Genomic DNA, 17,193 nt, shown 5'->3' on the forward strand with positions numbered 1-17,193 from the left:
CTGCAAATTAGATATAATATTAAAGTTAGAAAATAAGCTTACCTTGTTAAAGAAATGATCAGTCAACAGTCAAATATCTGTCATATATTTTCACCAACTTCTCTATAAACCAACTAGACAAAGAATGACTGAACACCACCAAGAACTTTTGGAGGGAAAAAGAACTGACCAATAAAACACCAGCTAACAACACTAAAACCAATAGGAACTTCGAACACTTTCAAACCTATTTACAAAAGTTTAATTATAATGACCTAAGGCAAAATTCAATAAATCAGAACAGGTACTGCCTGTTCTACTTGGATGAGCATAAAACACATCTCAATGTAGTGGTTATTCAGATAATGTTTAATTTGAAATCTATATACAAATTTGTGTAGATTTATTAATTTAAATCAATTAATAAACACTATTACATATATGTGTTCTGTAAATAATTTAGATTAAGATATTACAGACTATTATAATCATTACGACTTTGAAAGCAAAATTACAATAAAGTAAATAACTTGCAATCAAAATAATTACGTATATGTGCGAGGTTTAACAGCCAGTTCCTTGAGCAGGGAAAATTTTTGTTCTGTTGATCAATTTTCAAGCAGTTCTGAGGATTAAAAACAGAACCAAGAGGGTGAATAAAGGGTGGTAAGGTAATGTGACTGCCCCTTCAATCGAAAACCGGTCTCGATTAACATCGAGGATGAAAATGAACATTAATCTGAATTTCCTCTAAATATGAAATTCACAACGATCCTGTTTACATTGATTATTGCTTGCTACATAAGAAACTACCACCAATACCAAGTGTCATGAACTATTCTGCAAATGTAGTGCACGGTAGAAAAATCAAAGTGCCCAAAACAAAGAACCTGTCATACCTTGTATTTTTACACTATTATTAACTTCAAACGACATTAATCCAAATCCTGGTCCAACAAATAAAGAGCAGAGTACAGTCTATTTGTGCGGGACATGTGAAAACCCAGTTACATTTGACAATAGAGCTGTTGTTTGTGATACGTGTGACCAATGGTACCACATGGGATGTCAAGACATACACTCTGTAACATATAGCTTATTGATCGAGGAAGGTGAGGATGTACGATGGGACTGCATCGTTTGTGGAAACGCCAATTAGTGAGGTTTGCTACGGGTCTACATCATTTGAGACAACAAACCGTTTTTCCTGTCTTACTGACCTTGACGGGACAAATGACTCCATACAAAAACCACCAAAGCCAATCCATGCTTCAACACCGGAAAAAAACCCAAGGACAAACAAGAAAAAATTTGTTTCGCTGAGAGTGATAAATGTGAACTGTCAATCTATACGAAACAAACAACATCAAATAGAAAACATGATAGATAGTTTAAAGCCTGGTGTAATCATCGCCACAGAAACCTGGCTAGACCCTACCATCAGCAACAGCCAAGTCTTACCACAAAACTTTAATGTGTATAGGAAGGACAGAAAAGACAAAATAGGAGGTGGGGTCCTGATTGCAATACATGAAAGATACCTGAGCTCCGAAATACCAGAACTGGATGTAAATGCGGAAATTGCCTGGGCCCAAATACAACAAACAGGAAGTAAGGACATTCGCATTTGTGCATTTTACAATCCAAAGACCACAGAATACATCACAGAGTTTCAAACATCAGTCCAAAGGGCTTGCACAAGCAACGCGCAGATCCTGATTGGAGGAGATTTCAACCTACCCGGATGGGACTGGAAGAATAAGTCTCTCAGACCTGGAACTCACCATACGAAACATCACTACCACCTATCAGATATATTAGACGAAATTGGATTAACACAATTAGTAGAAATACCAACTAGAAACGATTCCATCTTAGACCTTTTTATTACAAACATTCCAACCAAGGTACTAAATGTAAACACCACCCCCAGGAATATCAGACCATAATATTGTATACATGGAACTGGACATTAATGTTGACCAACGAAAGCAAAAGCTACGCACAATCCCATTATATAAGAGAGCAAATTGGAATAGCATGAAAGAGGAAACTAACAAGCTTAGCAGCAAAATAGAGGAAGATGAGAAGAATGGAGCCACTGTTGAACAACTATGGACAACTCTAAAAACCAGCTTGTTAGAGATTGTCAACAAACATGTCCCAACAAAGATATGTAAAACCAAAAAAAAAAAACTACCATGGATAACTAGAGACATCAAAACAATAAATACGGAGACGCGACAGAGCATTTAAACGAAAAAAGAAAACCAACAACAAAAATGACATCAAGAACTTCAAAGATCTAAAACATCAAGTGCAACGACTATCGCGCAGAGCATACTGGCAATATATCGAAGGTATCCTTTCGCCACCAGACCTGTGTGAGAAGAACTTCGGGCCGGGAATCAGCAAACGATTTTGGACATTTATCAAACATAAGAAAAATGACAAAAGCGGAGTAACACCTTTAAAAAGGAACGGAAAAATCGAAACAGACTCGAAAATCAAGGCCAACATCCTGAATAATCAGTTCAAATCAGTATTTTCAAATTCAGATAAGATTTCCAAGGAAGAATTCAGAAAATTAAACCTCATGTCAAATACACCTGACAATTATCCAACTGCACCTGAAATCAACATCACTTCAACAGGAATACTTAAACTTCTACAGAACCTCAATATTCACAAAGCCGGAGGACCTGATGATATTAAACCTGTGATCTTAAAAGAACTTGCAACAGAGTTGTCACCAATACTCACAATTATCTTCAGAAAATCACTAAAAAGTGGAGATGTACCAACAGACTGGAGATATGCACGTATAACACCTGCATTCAAGAAAGGCCAACGTTACCTACCATCAAACTATTGACCAATATCATTAACATGTGTATGTTGTAAACTTATGGAGCACATTGTCACCAGTCACATAATGCGATATGCAGAGGAGCACAACATCCTATACCCATTACAACATGGCTTCAGAAGCGAACGATCATGCGAAACACAGCTCCTAGAATGCATCGATGACATCACCAAAAACCTGGACAACGGAAAACAAACGGACCTTTTGATTCTTGACTTCTCCAAAGCTTTTGATAAAGTTTCCCATAGCCTTTTGCTCCACAAACTTCATCATTATGGCATCAGAGGCAACACTCTGCACTGGATAGAGGGATTTCTCAACAACAGAAAGCAGGTAGTCGTGGTGGATGGGGAACTATCAGATGAGGCCGAAGTTTTATCTGGCGTCCCACAAGGCTCAGTACTTGGACCTAGTCTTTTCCTTTTCTACATAAACGACATAGCATCAACCCTCAACTCTACTGTACGACTATTCGCTGATGATACCATTGCCTATCTAACTATAAATTCGGAAAACGACTGCAAAATTCTTCAAAATGATATTGATAAATTATCATTGTGGGAACAAAACTGGAAAATGGAATTTCACCCAGATAAATGCACAGTACTTACAATTTCGAAAAAGAAACAACCTACATCCTACAAATACCGCTTACATAACCATGTCCTCGCACACGAAACATCGACTAAGTATCTAGGCTGTACGCTAACTGCAGATCTTAATTGGGGAACCCACATCAACGACATCTGTAATACAGCCTACAGAACACTAGGATTCCTCAGACGAAACATACATATCTCATCAAGGAGCATCAAAGAGAAAGTATATAAATCACTCGTCAGACCGCAATTGCTGTTATAAAATTTAGAAATTCATTTCAAAATTAAGGATTATCTCCCTCATGCATAGCTCTTATCCTTGGACGAATTTGGCTCCACTTGTTTGGCACGCTGTTTTTGGCTATATTTAGATCTAAAACTTCATAGTTATTTCGGATTTCAAACATTTCGGTTGAGCATCACTGAAGAGACATTATTTGTCGAAATGCGCATCTGGTGCATCAAAATTGGTACCGTATAAGTTTTACATTATGAACCTTGGGTTGAGGCCTCTGCTGGTGGACTGTTAGTCCCCGAGGGTCTCTACAGCCCAGTAGCTAAGTACTTCGTTACTAGCTTGAAAATACGGATGTATATTTAATTGCTGTTATAAAATTTAGAAATTCATTTCAAAATTAAGGATTATCTCCCTCATGCATAGCTCTTATCCTTGGACGAATTTGGCTCCACTTGTTTGGCACGCTGTTTTTGGCTATACAGTGAAGCCTCGTTAATCCGGACACTTTGGTTCCCAGCAAAATCGTCCGGATAAATGAAGCGTCCGAATAATTGAATCGCATATTTTCTAGCTTTGCATAAGTAACCAATATGTGCCTACTTTATTGATGCATATTGAAATAAACATATTCTATCATTGGATTTAACGATTTGCATTAGTAAATAAATAAATTAACACTTACATGTATTTCAAAGCACTAAAATTTAATGTGCATGTTCAGTGTATTTGCCTGTGCTTACATTGTACATACATATGATCCCTACAAATAAATATACAAAACTGTGTACCGTATGCACTAAAACAAATAATGAAGCACTTTATGTAACTATAAGTAAATAAATCATTAGTAACTAACATAATCATTCACACTTCAAACATTTCATCACACTTTTACTTCTTAAAGAGGCCGGTAATTTCCATCTGTCACGATTCACGGGTTCGGCGGTCTGTTAAAACAATCTTCATCGTCCAAAGTTGATATAAGAATTTCGTGATTATCATGTCAGTTGACAACATTCTTTAACCAAAATTCAATCTGCCAGAGTTTATATTTCTTATTCTATAATTATCCAAGACAATATCGGGAGAACAAAATCATTTAAGCTCGTAATATTAAGACCTACTACTGCTTTGATCTAGTCACGCGCACCTATTATTTTCATGATGCGATAATAACGGAACAAAACTCGGTTGAAACTAACATTATAGGTACATACAGAATTTAATTGTCATTTTCCTTAAAATGGTAATTTTCTCACTTCTACCCAGAGTTTAAAAATTCGAAAGCAATAACATCGTAACAAGAATCAATCGTACACAGGTACATTCTACATGCGTGACATTCTAAACGTTAAAAATTTATACTACTTGTGCATGAACATACATGTATATTTCACGCCAATTAACAGTATAAAATCCAGAATCTAGAAGTATAATCTACACTCTTTAGATTTGAATAAGCCGATATCAATTTACGAATCGGTACAACTGATATGTGTAGCAGTTTAAAAAATTATCATTACGGCATGATGTTTAATTTATTAATACTATTAGGGTATTGATCAAGACTATAAATTAATATGCTACAGATTTATTTACAAAATTCAACACTACACGCAATAAAGATTTTATGTGCGAAAATTGGCAATACAATGTCTCGATCGGCACGTGCTATCTAACGGACTTATCATCACACACCACCTAATTGGAGGGAGGTGTTGACAGGGTACAGGTGATCGCTTCAATTAGACAGTTTGGCTTGTTTTCTTTATAATTTACGCCTTGCTAAAATTGTCCGACACAGACCTTCCCTAAACAAAATTACCATCCGGATTAACGGTACAATTTTCAATGCATTATAACGTTTTGTAGTAAAAAGTGACCGTCCGGATCCGGAACGCGAATTTCCGGATTAATGATGCAAAATAACGTATAAAAATTCCGTTCCCTCGAAAAATCGTCCGGAAGGTGAAGCGTCCGGATTAATGGCGTCCGGATTACCGAGGCTCCACTGTAATCAATTCAAAGGACCACTGGCTGTATGGCCAAATACTACATGTAATTAATTCAAAGGACTTCTGGCTGTATGGCCAAATACTACATGTAATCAATTCAAAGGACCTCTGGCTGTATGGCCAAACACTACATGCAAGGTGAAGATAACGAACAGCGATCAATCTCATAACTCCTACAAGCAATACAAAATAGATAGTTGGGCAAACACGGAACCCTGGACACACCAGAGGTGGGATCAGGTGCCTAGGAGGAGTAAGCATCCCCTGTTGACCCCCGCCGTGAGCCCCATATCCTGATCAGGTAAACGGAGTTATCCGCAGTCAAAATCAGTGTGCCAAGAACGGCTTAACAATCGGTATGAAACACGTCAGACAGCATTTGACCCAATGCGAGGTTGTATTGACGAACTAGATCGTTATAACGACCATAGAATTTGCGAAATGCTGACTTCAATCGAGACTGTTGAAATCCCTGTACCATCAACTTGTTTGTCAGTAGCTTACCTCGATTTAAAAACTGACTATACCCAGAACAAGCTCTTGCATATCGAATCAGTTGAGATATTTAAACAGCATATGCAGGTGATAATACTACATGTAATTAATTCAAAGGACTTCTGGCTGTATGGCCAAATACTACATGTAATTAATTCAATGTACCTCTGGCTGTATGGCCAAATACTACATGTAATTAATTCATAGGACCTCTGGCTGTATGGCCAAATACTAATTCAAAGGGACTGAATGCAAGAGACTCCTGAAGCCCTTCATCCCAGTCTTCATCATACTGATAGCAATATGTCTTCAAAGGATGATGAAAACGTTCAAGTCCCCCACCCCACCCCACCAAAGACTCGGGATAAGCTGTCTAACACCTCACTTATGCATGGCCTGTTGAATTCGAATCTTGATCTTACTGAATAGCTCTAAGCACTCCCACAAAACTGAAAAACTTGGCAAGGGCCTTGACTATGGTCTTTGCCTTAATATTCTTAAGAAGTATAGCTCCAGGGAATGGAGTGGACAAACACATGATAGTAAGTAAAGAGTGGTTTCCTGGCCTACACAATCCACCAATACTCAACTAAAAGGTTCTTCAAAAGCTGGAATGGGTTGTAGAGGGGCAGATGGAATTTTCTAATTAGATTTACCCATCATCTGGCAAACATGATGCGACTTGCAAAATTCAGAAACATGTTTTTTCAACTTTGGCCAATAAAAATGGCTCAAAATTCTGTTTCAAGCCTTATTGACACCTAAATTACCTGCCATGGATGTGTGGTGTACCAATCTCATGATATCCCTACAATATATCACTAGGACCACTATCTGGTGAACAACACGTCATACGTCATGCTGGGGTGCGTCAGGTGGTCGCCGTTTTCGCATAACGATCCCGTCTTTGATGTAGAAGTACTCTCCGACTTTAGAGGCCTAAAGTCGGAGACTTCCGGAGGAAGTGCCCTCTTGCTAAACTCGACAAGATCAGGGTCCTTCTTTTTCTCAGACAGTAACTGCTCTTGACTGAGGGAGTCTTTGCCCTAGTCCAACTACAGATTGAGACAATCATCATCACTGTTTTCAGTCCTTATTTTGCCCGAACAGTAGCTGCTCTCTACTGAGGGTGTCCTTCTCCTGGTCTAACTGTATATTAGGACCATCACTGTCACTGGTTTTCAGTGGAAACTCACTGTTATATAGCTGTCTGTTTTCATGTGAACTGCCATCAAGGTCAAACAAGAAAGTGTCACAGAGGTCACTTTCATGAGATGAACCAGCCGTGTTGAGGGGTTGAGCATGTTCTTTCTCGATTTCTTTTCCTCTGGTCATCAATCTGGTAACACCACAGGCTGGATATACATGTATATCATCGTCTGCATCATCAGAAGTGATTTTCTCACAAATTATGAAATCTGGTACAACTTTGCCTTTGAACCAGGAAATGCCTTGAACTTGAAGAGTAGGTCGAAGAGCAACGAGACCTGGTCCAGTAAATAAATTTCAGATAAATTCTATGTAAGGGAACATCAATGGCGCCTAGCTCAACACCCTGTAATAAAACTGACCCACCAGTAGAAGTCTACTCAGACAAGGGCAAACCATTCTCTAACAACAAAGTCTGGGTAGCACCAGTATCTCTCAAAATCTGAACAGGTTTAACTTCACTAGAGCCACTTAGTGAAACAAATCCCTGAGACAAAAAGGGCTTATAATCCTCCATAGAATTAACAAAACTGGACTCTTAAATCTGAACATCAAAATGTCAGAACAAAGGCTTTCCTATCATTTCTTATTGCTGTATAAGCATGTGGCTGTGGTTTGTCAAATTTAGGTCTTTTTTCTCCTAAGCTTAGCACTTGACATACATAAATCAGCAGGTATAGACTTCATTGGTCCCCGTCTCTTAAAACTTTCCGCAAATGTAATTTCTAAACCCATTGCCCATCTTATCGATACTAGCATCATTAATGGCATATTTCCTTCACATCTGAAACAAGCTGAAGTCACCCCTATATATAAAAAGGGCGATAAAAGCGATCCAAGTAACCACCGGCCAATATCAATCTTACCAACTTTATCCAAAATCATTGAAAAGTACATAACTAATCAAGTACGTGAATTCACTCGAACCTTTGATCTTATGATGAGCTCACAGTCTGGGTTTAGGGAATTCCATTCTTGTTAAACAGCACTAACCAAACTTACTGACAGCTGGTTACATGCAATGGACCAAGGAAATCTCATTGGCATAACGTTTCTAGATTTCAATAAGGCATTTGATTTAGTTAGTCATGATGTCCTACTAAAAAAAATTAAGGTACTACAACTTAGATTTACACACAATAAAATGGTTTCAGTCTCATTTAAATGACAGGTCCCAAAGTGTAAAAATTGGCGCATGTTCTTCTGATATCTTGCCCATCACAACAGGGGTACCACAAGGATCTATTTTAGGACCACTCCTATTTTTATTGTATATGAATGACCTCCCCTTATGTGTAATTTTTTCAAATATTGATATGTTTGCAGACGATTCAACTCTGCATGTATCTGACAATAATGTATGTAATATCGAAAGAACTCTAAATTCCGATTTATGCGAAATAGAAAACTGGTGTTTACAGAACAAAATGATTCTGAACACAGACAAATCAAAGTGCATGCTTATGTGTACTCAACAAAAGAGGTCTAGGGTAGAAAACCCAGTGTTTAATACAAAAATTTGTGGCGAAAAATTAGAATATGTTGAAGTTGGAAAAACTCTTATGTGTTCAAATAGATCAATTTCTTCAGTATGGTTGTCATATAGATTATGTTTGAAATCCTTAACATATAAGTTATCTACGCTGTGTAAAATTAGGAAATTTCTTCCATTAAGTACAAGAAAAATCTTCTATAATGCATACATTTTGCCCTCAATTAACTATTGTCTCACGATTTGGGGTAATGCATCTAAATCCAACACTGAAAGAATCCTTAAACTCCAGAAACGGGCTGCTAGAATTATTCTTGACACAGCACTGATGAACCACCAAAACCCTTGTTTGAAAAATTAGGATGGTTAAATGTATTGGAATAATTACATTACATAAGTGAATTTTATTGTTCAAAACTTTTTATGGTATGAGCCCCGGATATCTAGGGGATCTTTTTGTTTTTCAAAGTCATGATTCTTATTCCCTGCGTTCCGAATTAAATCACAATCTTCGTTTACCAAATCATCGAACAATCTTATTCGAAAACGCCCTTCAATACTCAGGCGTACATGTATGGAATGAGCTACTATTAAACATAGACTTATCACCGTCCCAACCTGTTTTTAGAAGAAATGTCGAAAAAATCATAATTAACCGTCGTTAATTTTAAATACCTGTTCTTATATATACATGTGTATGCAAAGGCGGATCCAGCGCCGGGCGCCCCCCCCCCCCCCCCCCCCGTTTGGATTTTTTTCATTACCAAAAAAAATTACAAACGCCCACAAAAGAGCAAAATATACGTATGTAGACGTTATATGTTCATTATCTAAATGAAAAAGAACCCACTCTGTTATTGACACAATTTCGTTAGCTTCTCGCCCCCTGCACCCCATCAGTGCAAAGCTTCAAGGCAACCCCAGCCTTCTACTGCGCCCCCCCCCCCCCCCCGTTATGAAATTCCTGGATCCGCCACTGGTATGTATGTGAATATATATACCTACTCCTTTTCCCTCTTGTACTACATGTACCTCTTCCACACCATGAATATTGACCCCCCCCCCCTCCTAATTGTTTTAAATATCACTTTGTTATACATTGTATATGATCACGGAACCTATCATTTTATTCTTATCTTTGATTGTACGTATCATTATGAGTATATTGTTTGCATTTCAGAAGGCCCCGGGGGAGAATACTACCATGTACTAATCGGGCTACCTTCTCTAAATAAAGCATTATTATTATCATTATTAAAACATTCACTAATCAGATGACATTTTTTCTTGAAATAAGTACAATTAGGAAGCGATCATACACCAGAGGAATCTTGAGAACGTCCTGACCTTGGACCGGACGTAGAACCACTGAGTTGGAGACTGGGGACTTGTAGAGAGGGAAGATTGAAGCACTCTTTTCATCCGAGTCTGAAATCTTCGATAAACTACTAGTTTGAGATTTTGCCACAAAGTTCTTCTTATGAGAAAGAAAGAGTGTAAGTATCTGAAATAACTGCGGCTTCCTCAATAGTTCTCACATTTTTATCTTCTAAATATTGATAAATACACTCCTTAAACCCTTCTACTAGGATTTGTTGACGAAATTTTCATTAATTATATTAGATCTCAACCAATGATTAAATAAATATTTTTCTCTTAAATTGCGAATTCAACATACGTTTGATTGTCAAACTTTCTGTACTTTTATCTGTAAGCTTTTAATATCACGGCCTTGACCTTGTCATAGTCTGAACTCTCAGCTATGGCCAGCGCCGGGTATACACCGACCGCTCTGTCAACCAATACACTGTTTAGCAAAGTTGACCAAACATGTCGTGGCCATTTAGAAATTTCCGCGATTTTTCTTAAGTTAAGGTCAGTTTATATGTACTGATTTTTCTTTAAATTTGGAACTAATCTGATATTTTCAGCGGCATCGAATTAAGTCCTGACAAGTAAATGTTCATATCCCCGCTGCAATTTTCTTTCTCTCTCCCTCTCTTTCTCTGCTCTTTTATTTTCTGATTTCATTTTTCTTGCTCATACTTAAATCTCCCTGTCTCTCGTTATTTTTCCGCTCTATTATCTTGCATATTCTCTATTCCCATTTCTCTTTCTAAATCTAATTCCAACAGCATTTCAAAATTCCATAATTTCAGCTGGTTCGCTTGTTAGTCCGCTACCGACGAAGTTTGCGCTCCGTCCGTCTGTCTGTCTGTCCGTCAGTCCTGCAAATCAGTTTTCCGGACCTTTTTTTATTCATTTGATATTTGGTACATCGCTTTGCCATAGCAAAAGTTACAGATCAAGTTTGAATTTCGTCTCGGTCCGTTGATTTTTCACTAAGTTATGGCCCTTGGACATAGAAAATTAGCATGAATTATTAGTTTTCCGGACTTTTTTTGTTGTGTTTGCAAATATTCATTTGATATTCAGTACATCATGATGATTGCTTTGCCATAACAAGTTACAGATCAATTTTGAAGTTTTCCTGGTCTGGTCTTTGTACCTGAATAGTAGTTGATTTCCAACCATTCCTATCCTGGTTCCCCAATTTTCCCTTTTACCATAACCTTAGTCTCATAATGAACTTCGAATATTGTTGCGGTCCAATAATTTTGGCCTCCGGTAGGGGATTATGTATTGCTATGCAATACTCTCAGAATGCTTGTTTCTTTTGGAAAACCATACGTTCCGAAAAAAAAATTCCCGTGCAAGGTTTTCAGTATAGCATCACAAGGTCGCAAAGCATTATTTGCCCTTAAATCAACTATAAAACAATTGTATTTAAATCATTGTACCTTATTCTCCCTTTTCGATACCTATGTCTGTAGTATTTTGAATTACGGATGTGAAGTGTGGGGATTACATAAAGCACCTGACATTGAAAAGGTTCATTTGGATTTTTTAAAATTTGCACTTGGTGTTCGTAAAAACACTAATACAACCATGGTGTATTTTGAAACAGGGCGTTTACCATTGTATTATGTTCGTATTTTGAGAATGTTCAAGTTTTGGTTTAAACTATTGCAGTCTAAAAATTGTATACTTAATGCTGCATATGAATGTTTATACAATATCTGTGGAAATACAAAGCATACAAGTCGTAACTGGGCTACTTTTATCAAGGAACAACTTGATTGTTTGGGACTTAGTTGTATGTGGCATGATCAACACAACTTAAATAGCCATGTGTGTTTGCCAATAATACAACAAAGATTGAAGGATCATTTTATTCAAAATTTACATAGCAACATGCAGTATGAATCAAAATGCACTATTTACAAACATTTGGTTGATAATTTTTGCTTGCAATATTACCTAGAAAAATCTATTCCTAAATTGTACAAAAAGGGTATCTCCAAAATAAGGCTATCATCACATAATTTATCCATAGAAACTGGCAGACATAAAAATGTACCACGTGAAAAAAGATTTTGTAAAACATGTATCACTGAAATTGAGGATGAATACCACTTTTTGTTAGTCTGTCCTGTATATTGCCAGATTAGAGCTAAATTAGTGAAGAAGTATTACTGAAGTAAACCCTCCATGTTCAAATTTATACAACTATTAAGTGTGAACAATGTTAAAGAACTCTGTAACTTGGGGAAATTTATTTGTAAAGCTCTTGAACTAAGAACAGTCCATAATATGTAATTTGTATCGTCATTCTCCTTTTTTACTATCATTATACTATTGTATTTACTATATACTATTGTATGCTAGATGTCTTAGTAAGAATTGGCCGTTTATTTTCAGCTTTGTAATTATTATCCATGTTCAATTTTGTTATAATGCTATAAGATGTATGTCTTTCGCAATAAAGTTATATATAACAGTATATATTTTCGGGAATATCACATAGTTTTCAGTTTCTGTTCGTGTATTTCAGAAGAAAATATGGTGCGAAAGAAATCCAATCTTAACCAGGAATAGGGCGAAAAGCGGGTTTGTTTGTGTGATTCTATACATTATAATAATGCAATTTCATCTAAATCTATGTAATGACCTCATTTTTAGGTGATTGGCTGTGATCTAAAACTATGGGCGTTCGGCGGTGATTGTATTTTTTTCTTGTACGGTAATCATCAGGTCACAGATTCACGTTAAATTTTGCAAGCACTTTCAAAACTTTATTTTGCTCATCGGTATGTGATTAAAAAAATTATTTCTCTATTTTTTTCTTTTAAGTATTTCATTCACATTTGTGAATGTTCGGCGGTGGTTGTACCAGGCAAATTTATAACACTACAGTATACCCGGACACACTGCGTTTTCGTTTCCCTACTTATCAAAATTAGACAAATCATAAGACCAGGTTATAGCAGCACTTCAAGATGACAATAGATCTCTGATTAAATGGTTCTCCTCAAACAAAATGCAGACAAGCCCAGAAAAGTTTCAAGCTATCTCTATTGGCAACAAAACACAAAAGGAAAACATTGTCTTTGATCTAAATGGAATAAAAATGTCCTGTGATGACGAGGTAAAACTCTTGGGTATCAATATTGATATTAAAATAAATATATTTAAAAAAAAAAAAAAGAAACAAAGGAGGAAAAAGAATTGAAAATATCAAAACATTGGAAGAAAATGTTTGTGACAGTAATATCGATGAACTGTCTAGTAAAAAACAAGATCTAGAAAACATAAGAAAACACACGTTACAAGGTAATTATGTAAGAAGTAGAGCCAAATGGGTTGAAGAAGGCGAAAAACCATCAAAATATTTTTGTGCTTTGGAATCCAGAAATTTTACGAGCAAAATAATCCCTAGATTGGAGAATAATGAAGGGAGGGTAATATATGAACAATCTGAAATCTTAAAGGAAACAAAAACTTTTTCTGAACAATTATACAAGAAAACTGAAGTAAATAATACTTTTGATTTTAACAATGAGCCAAGCTTTAAAGATATTCCGAAACTTTCTAATAAAGAATCAGAATCAATAGAAGGGGAAATTACTATTGAAGAAGCCTCCAATACTCTTTACAAAATGAAATCTAATAAATCCCCAGGATCTGATGGTTTTTCTGCCGAATTCTTCAAAATGTTTTGAAAATATATTGGTATTTTTGTTGTAAGGTCTATCAATTATGGATATAGAAGTAGTATTTTGTCAGTTACACAAAGACATGGTATCATTACATTGCTACCGAAAGGTGACAAACCAAGACAATATCTGAAGAACTGGAGGCCTATCATTCTGTTGAATACTGTTTATACATGTAAAATTGCATCGGGTTCAGTGGCTAGTAGAGTAAAACGGTATCTAGATCAAATCATCAACCCTGATCAAACGGGTTTTATTCCCAACAGGTATATTGGAGAAAATACAAGGCTTATCTATGATATTATGCATTAAACTGAGGAAGAAAATATACCTGGTTTATTATTGCTTGTCGATTTTGAAAAAGCTTTTGATACAGTGTCTTGGGAATTTATTAAAAAAGCACTAACTTTCTTTAACTTTGGCAACTCTATTCGGAATTGGGTATCATTATTTTGTACAGATATTACATCTGCAGTAAATCAAGGTGGTAATCTCTCTGAAAAAAATCAATATTCAGAGAGGGTGTAGACAAGGTGACCCTTTGTCACCGTATATCTTTTTAATTTGTGCAGAAATATTAGCTATTCCGATTAGATTAAACAAAAATATTAAAGGTATTACTGTAAACAATGTAGAAAAGATTTCCCAGTTGGCTGATGACACTTCACTTATTCTTGATGACAGTAAAGAATCTCTCTTAGAAACACTGGAAACACTGCAACAAATGTCTGGACTTTATATTAATTTTGACAAAACCGATATGGTATGGATTGGATCCAAAAGATTTAGTAATGAAATTTTACAGCCTACTACAAGCTTAAGTGGAGTACTACAAGATTTAAACTACTAGGAATACATTTTTATGTGGATCTAAAGAAAATGATGCAGCTAAACTATGAACCAAAATGTGTACAGATTAAATCTTTACTTAAACATTGGGAGAAAAGATTTTTGACTCCCATTGGAAAAATCACAGTTATTAAGACATTGGCTTTGCCCTTATTAAACCATATCTTGATGTCAATCCCAAATCCCTCTGAGTTATATATTGTAAAAATTTAGAATTTTTTTTCTTTCATATGGAATAATTCAACTCACAGAGTAAAATAAGAAGTAATAGTTAAAAAATATGAAGATGGAGGATTGAAAATGGTAAATATAATTTCTTTTTTAGCTTCAATGAAATTATTTTGGGTAAGACATCTCATTTTTTCCAGCAGAGGTATGGGACTGTTTATTCCCAATTTTGAGTTGAACAAATTCATTAACTGTGGGGTTGAATACATCACCACTTTTTTAAAAAACACTGAAAAATAAATTTTGGATTGATGTATTCAAGTCGTACATTACATTACATAGTCTTATTGATGAGTCCACTGTTGCTGCTGATTCTCCTCTATTTATAACCCACAGATTCATATTGATGGAAAACAATTTTTTAATAAACAAATGTTTGACAGCAACATCAGACTGATTAATGTTATTATTAATGAAGATGGTTCACTTTTTAGTTTTAAACATTTTTGTGATATCTATACAAACATTAGGATAATTTTGTTTATAATACAACAGCATTATGGATATAGTAAGAGCATGGATAAAAAAACTCAGACCCTGGAAAAAACATCATGAAGCTCACAAGTCCATTAATTATGACAAATACTTACACAATTTTGAAATGTTACAAATCAAAAATTTTCTATGAAATTCTTAATAAAAATAACCCAGTCTCAGCTGGCAAAAAGAAATGGAGTGAGCTTTTAGATGTAGACGACAGGGAATGGAAAATAATCCACAAAATCCCCTTCAGAGTTTCAGTACAGAATTATAAACAAAATTTTAGCAACAAATTCATTATTGTTCAAAATAAAGAGAATAGGAGGAGGGAACAATAGAACATATTTTATGGGAATGTAATTGTTTACAACTATTTCTTGTAGAATTCAAACAATTTTTAGAAGACAAGACTGAGCGACAGATTGTAATTACAAAGAAATCCTTTATTTTAGCTTGTGTTGAAAATAATAGTGATATACAAAACACTGTCATTTTATTTCTGAAGTATTATGTCTATACTGCAAGATGTACTAAGAAACCTTTAAACTTGCCCGCTGCAATATCACAAGTGAAATTATTTCATGAAACGCACAAATATATAGCATATAAGAATGGTGAAAAGAAAAAATTTGATACTCAATGGAACAGATAGAACTTAATATTTACTTAAAACATGCCTCTCTCTTTTTCTCTCTTTCTCACTATCTCTCTCCATGCACATAAGATAATTATATATGACTTGTTGTATTCATGTACTTTATTATGTGTACAAAAACCAATAAAAAAATATTGATTTTAAGCTTTCTTTCAACACGCATATCCCCAATATTTGTAAAATGGCAGCAAGACAATTAAATGTTCTTTTATGGATAGGCAAACATCTAAGCAAATTAACTATATTATTCATTTATTATGTAATTTTTCGTTATTGTCCATTGACATGGCACTTCTGCACTGAGCAAAACACTCGCAAAATTGATAAGATACAGGAAAGAGCTTTCAGATTTATTTATGATGATTACAAAAGCATATATGTATGAAAAATTATAAAATCAATCAAAATTACCATCATTAAAAACCAAGAGAATGCGAACAACAGCTCTGGAAACTTTTAAAATTATTCACAAAATTAGCCCAGTTAGCCTACAAGATTTCGTTGTTATAAAAAAAAACAACCCATCCATACAATGTTAGATAAACAAATACAGCTGAAGTACCCAGATCAAGAACAATCAGGTGTATATGTGATTAAATTTTTCAGAGATGAGGCAGCAAAGCTCTGGAACTCTTTGCCAAATATGTCAAAAATTTCTCAACATACAGCCAGTTTTAAAATTATATCCTAAATTGGTGTGGGGAAGTAACTTGTAAATTAAGCTCAAGCAAACTCCAGCATCTCCTGCCTAAATATTAAACTTTTAATCTAAACTATTATTGTTACCTGTTAGATTTTACTTTTCCAACTGTGTTTGTGCTGTGTATCTTGCCCCTGACTTTTCTATAATAATTATGTATCTGTGTTTTACATAGCCCCTGTATATCTATGCATGTGTTAAGTTTCCCAACTGTATCAGTGCTTTGCTTTTTACCTCACTCGGATTCGTCTGTATAAGTATGTTTTGTTTGATTGGGGGGGGGGGGGGGGGGGGTCATAAATATAGTATGTTGTTTTTAGTTAAAATG

Source organism: Ostrea edulis, chromosome 5, assembly GCF_947568905.1.
Source record: "Ostrea edulis chromosome 5, xbOstEdul1.1, whole genome shotgun sequence".
In the NCBI taxonomy this organism is placed as follows: domain Eukaryota; kingdom Metazoa; phylum Mollusca; class Bivalvia; order Ostreida; family Ostreidae; genus Ostrea; species Ostrea edulis.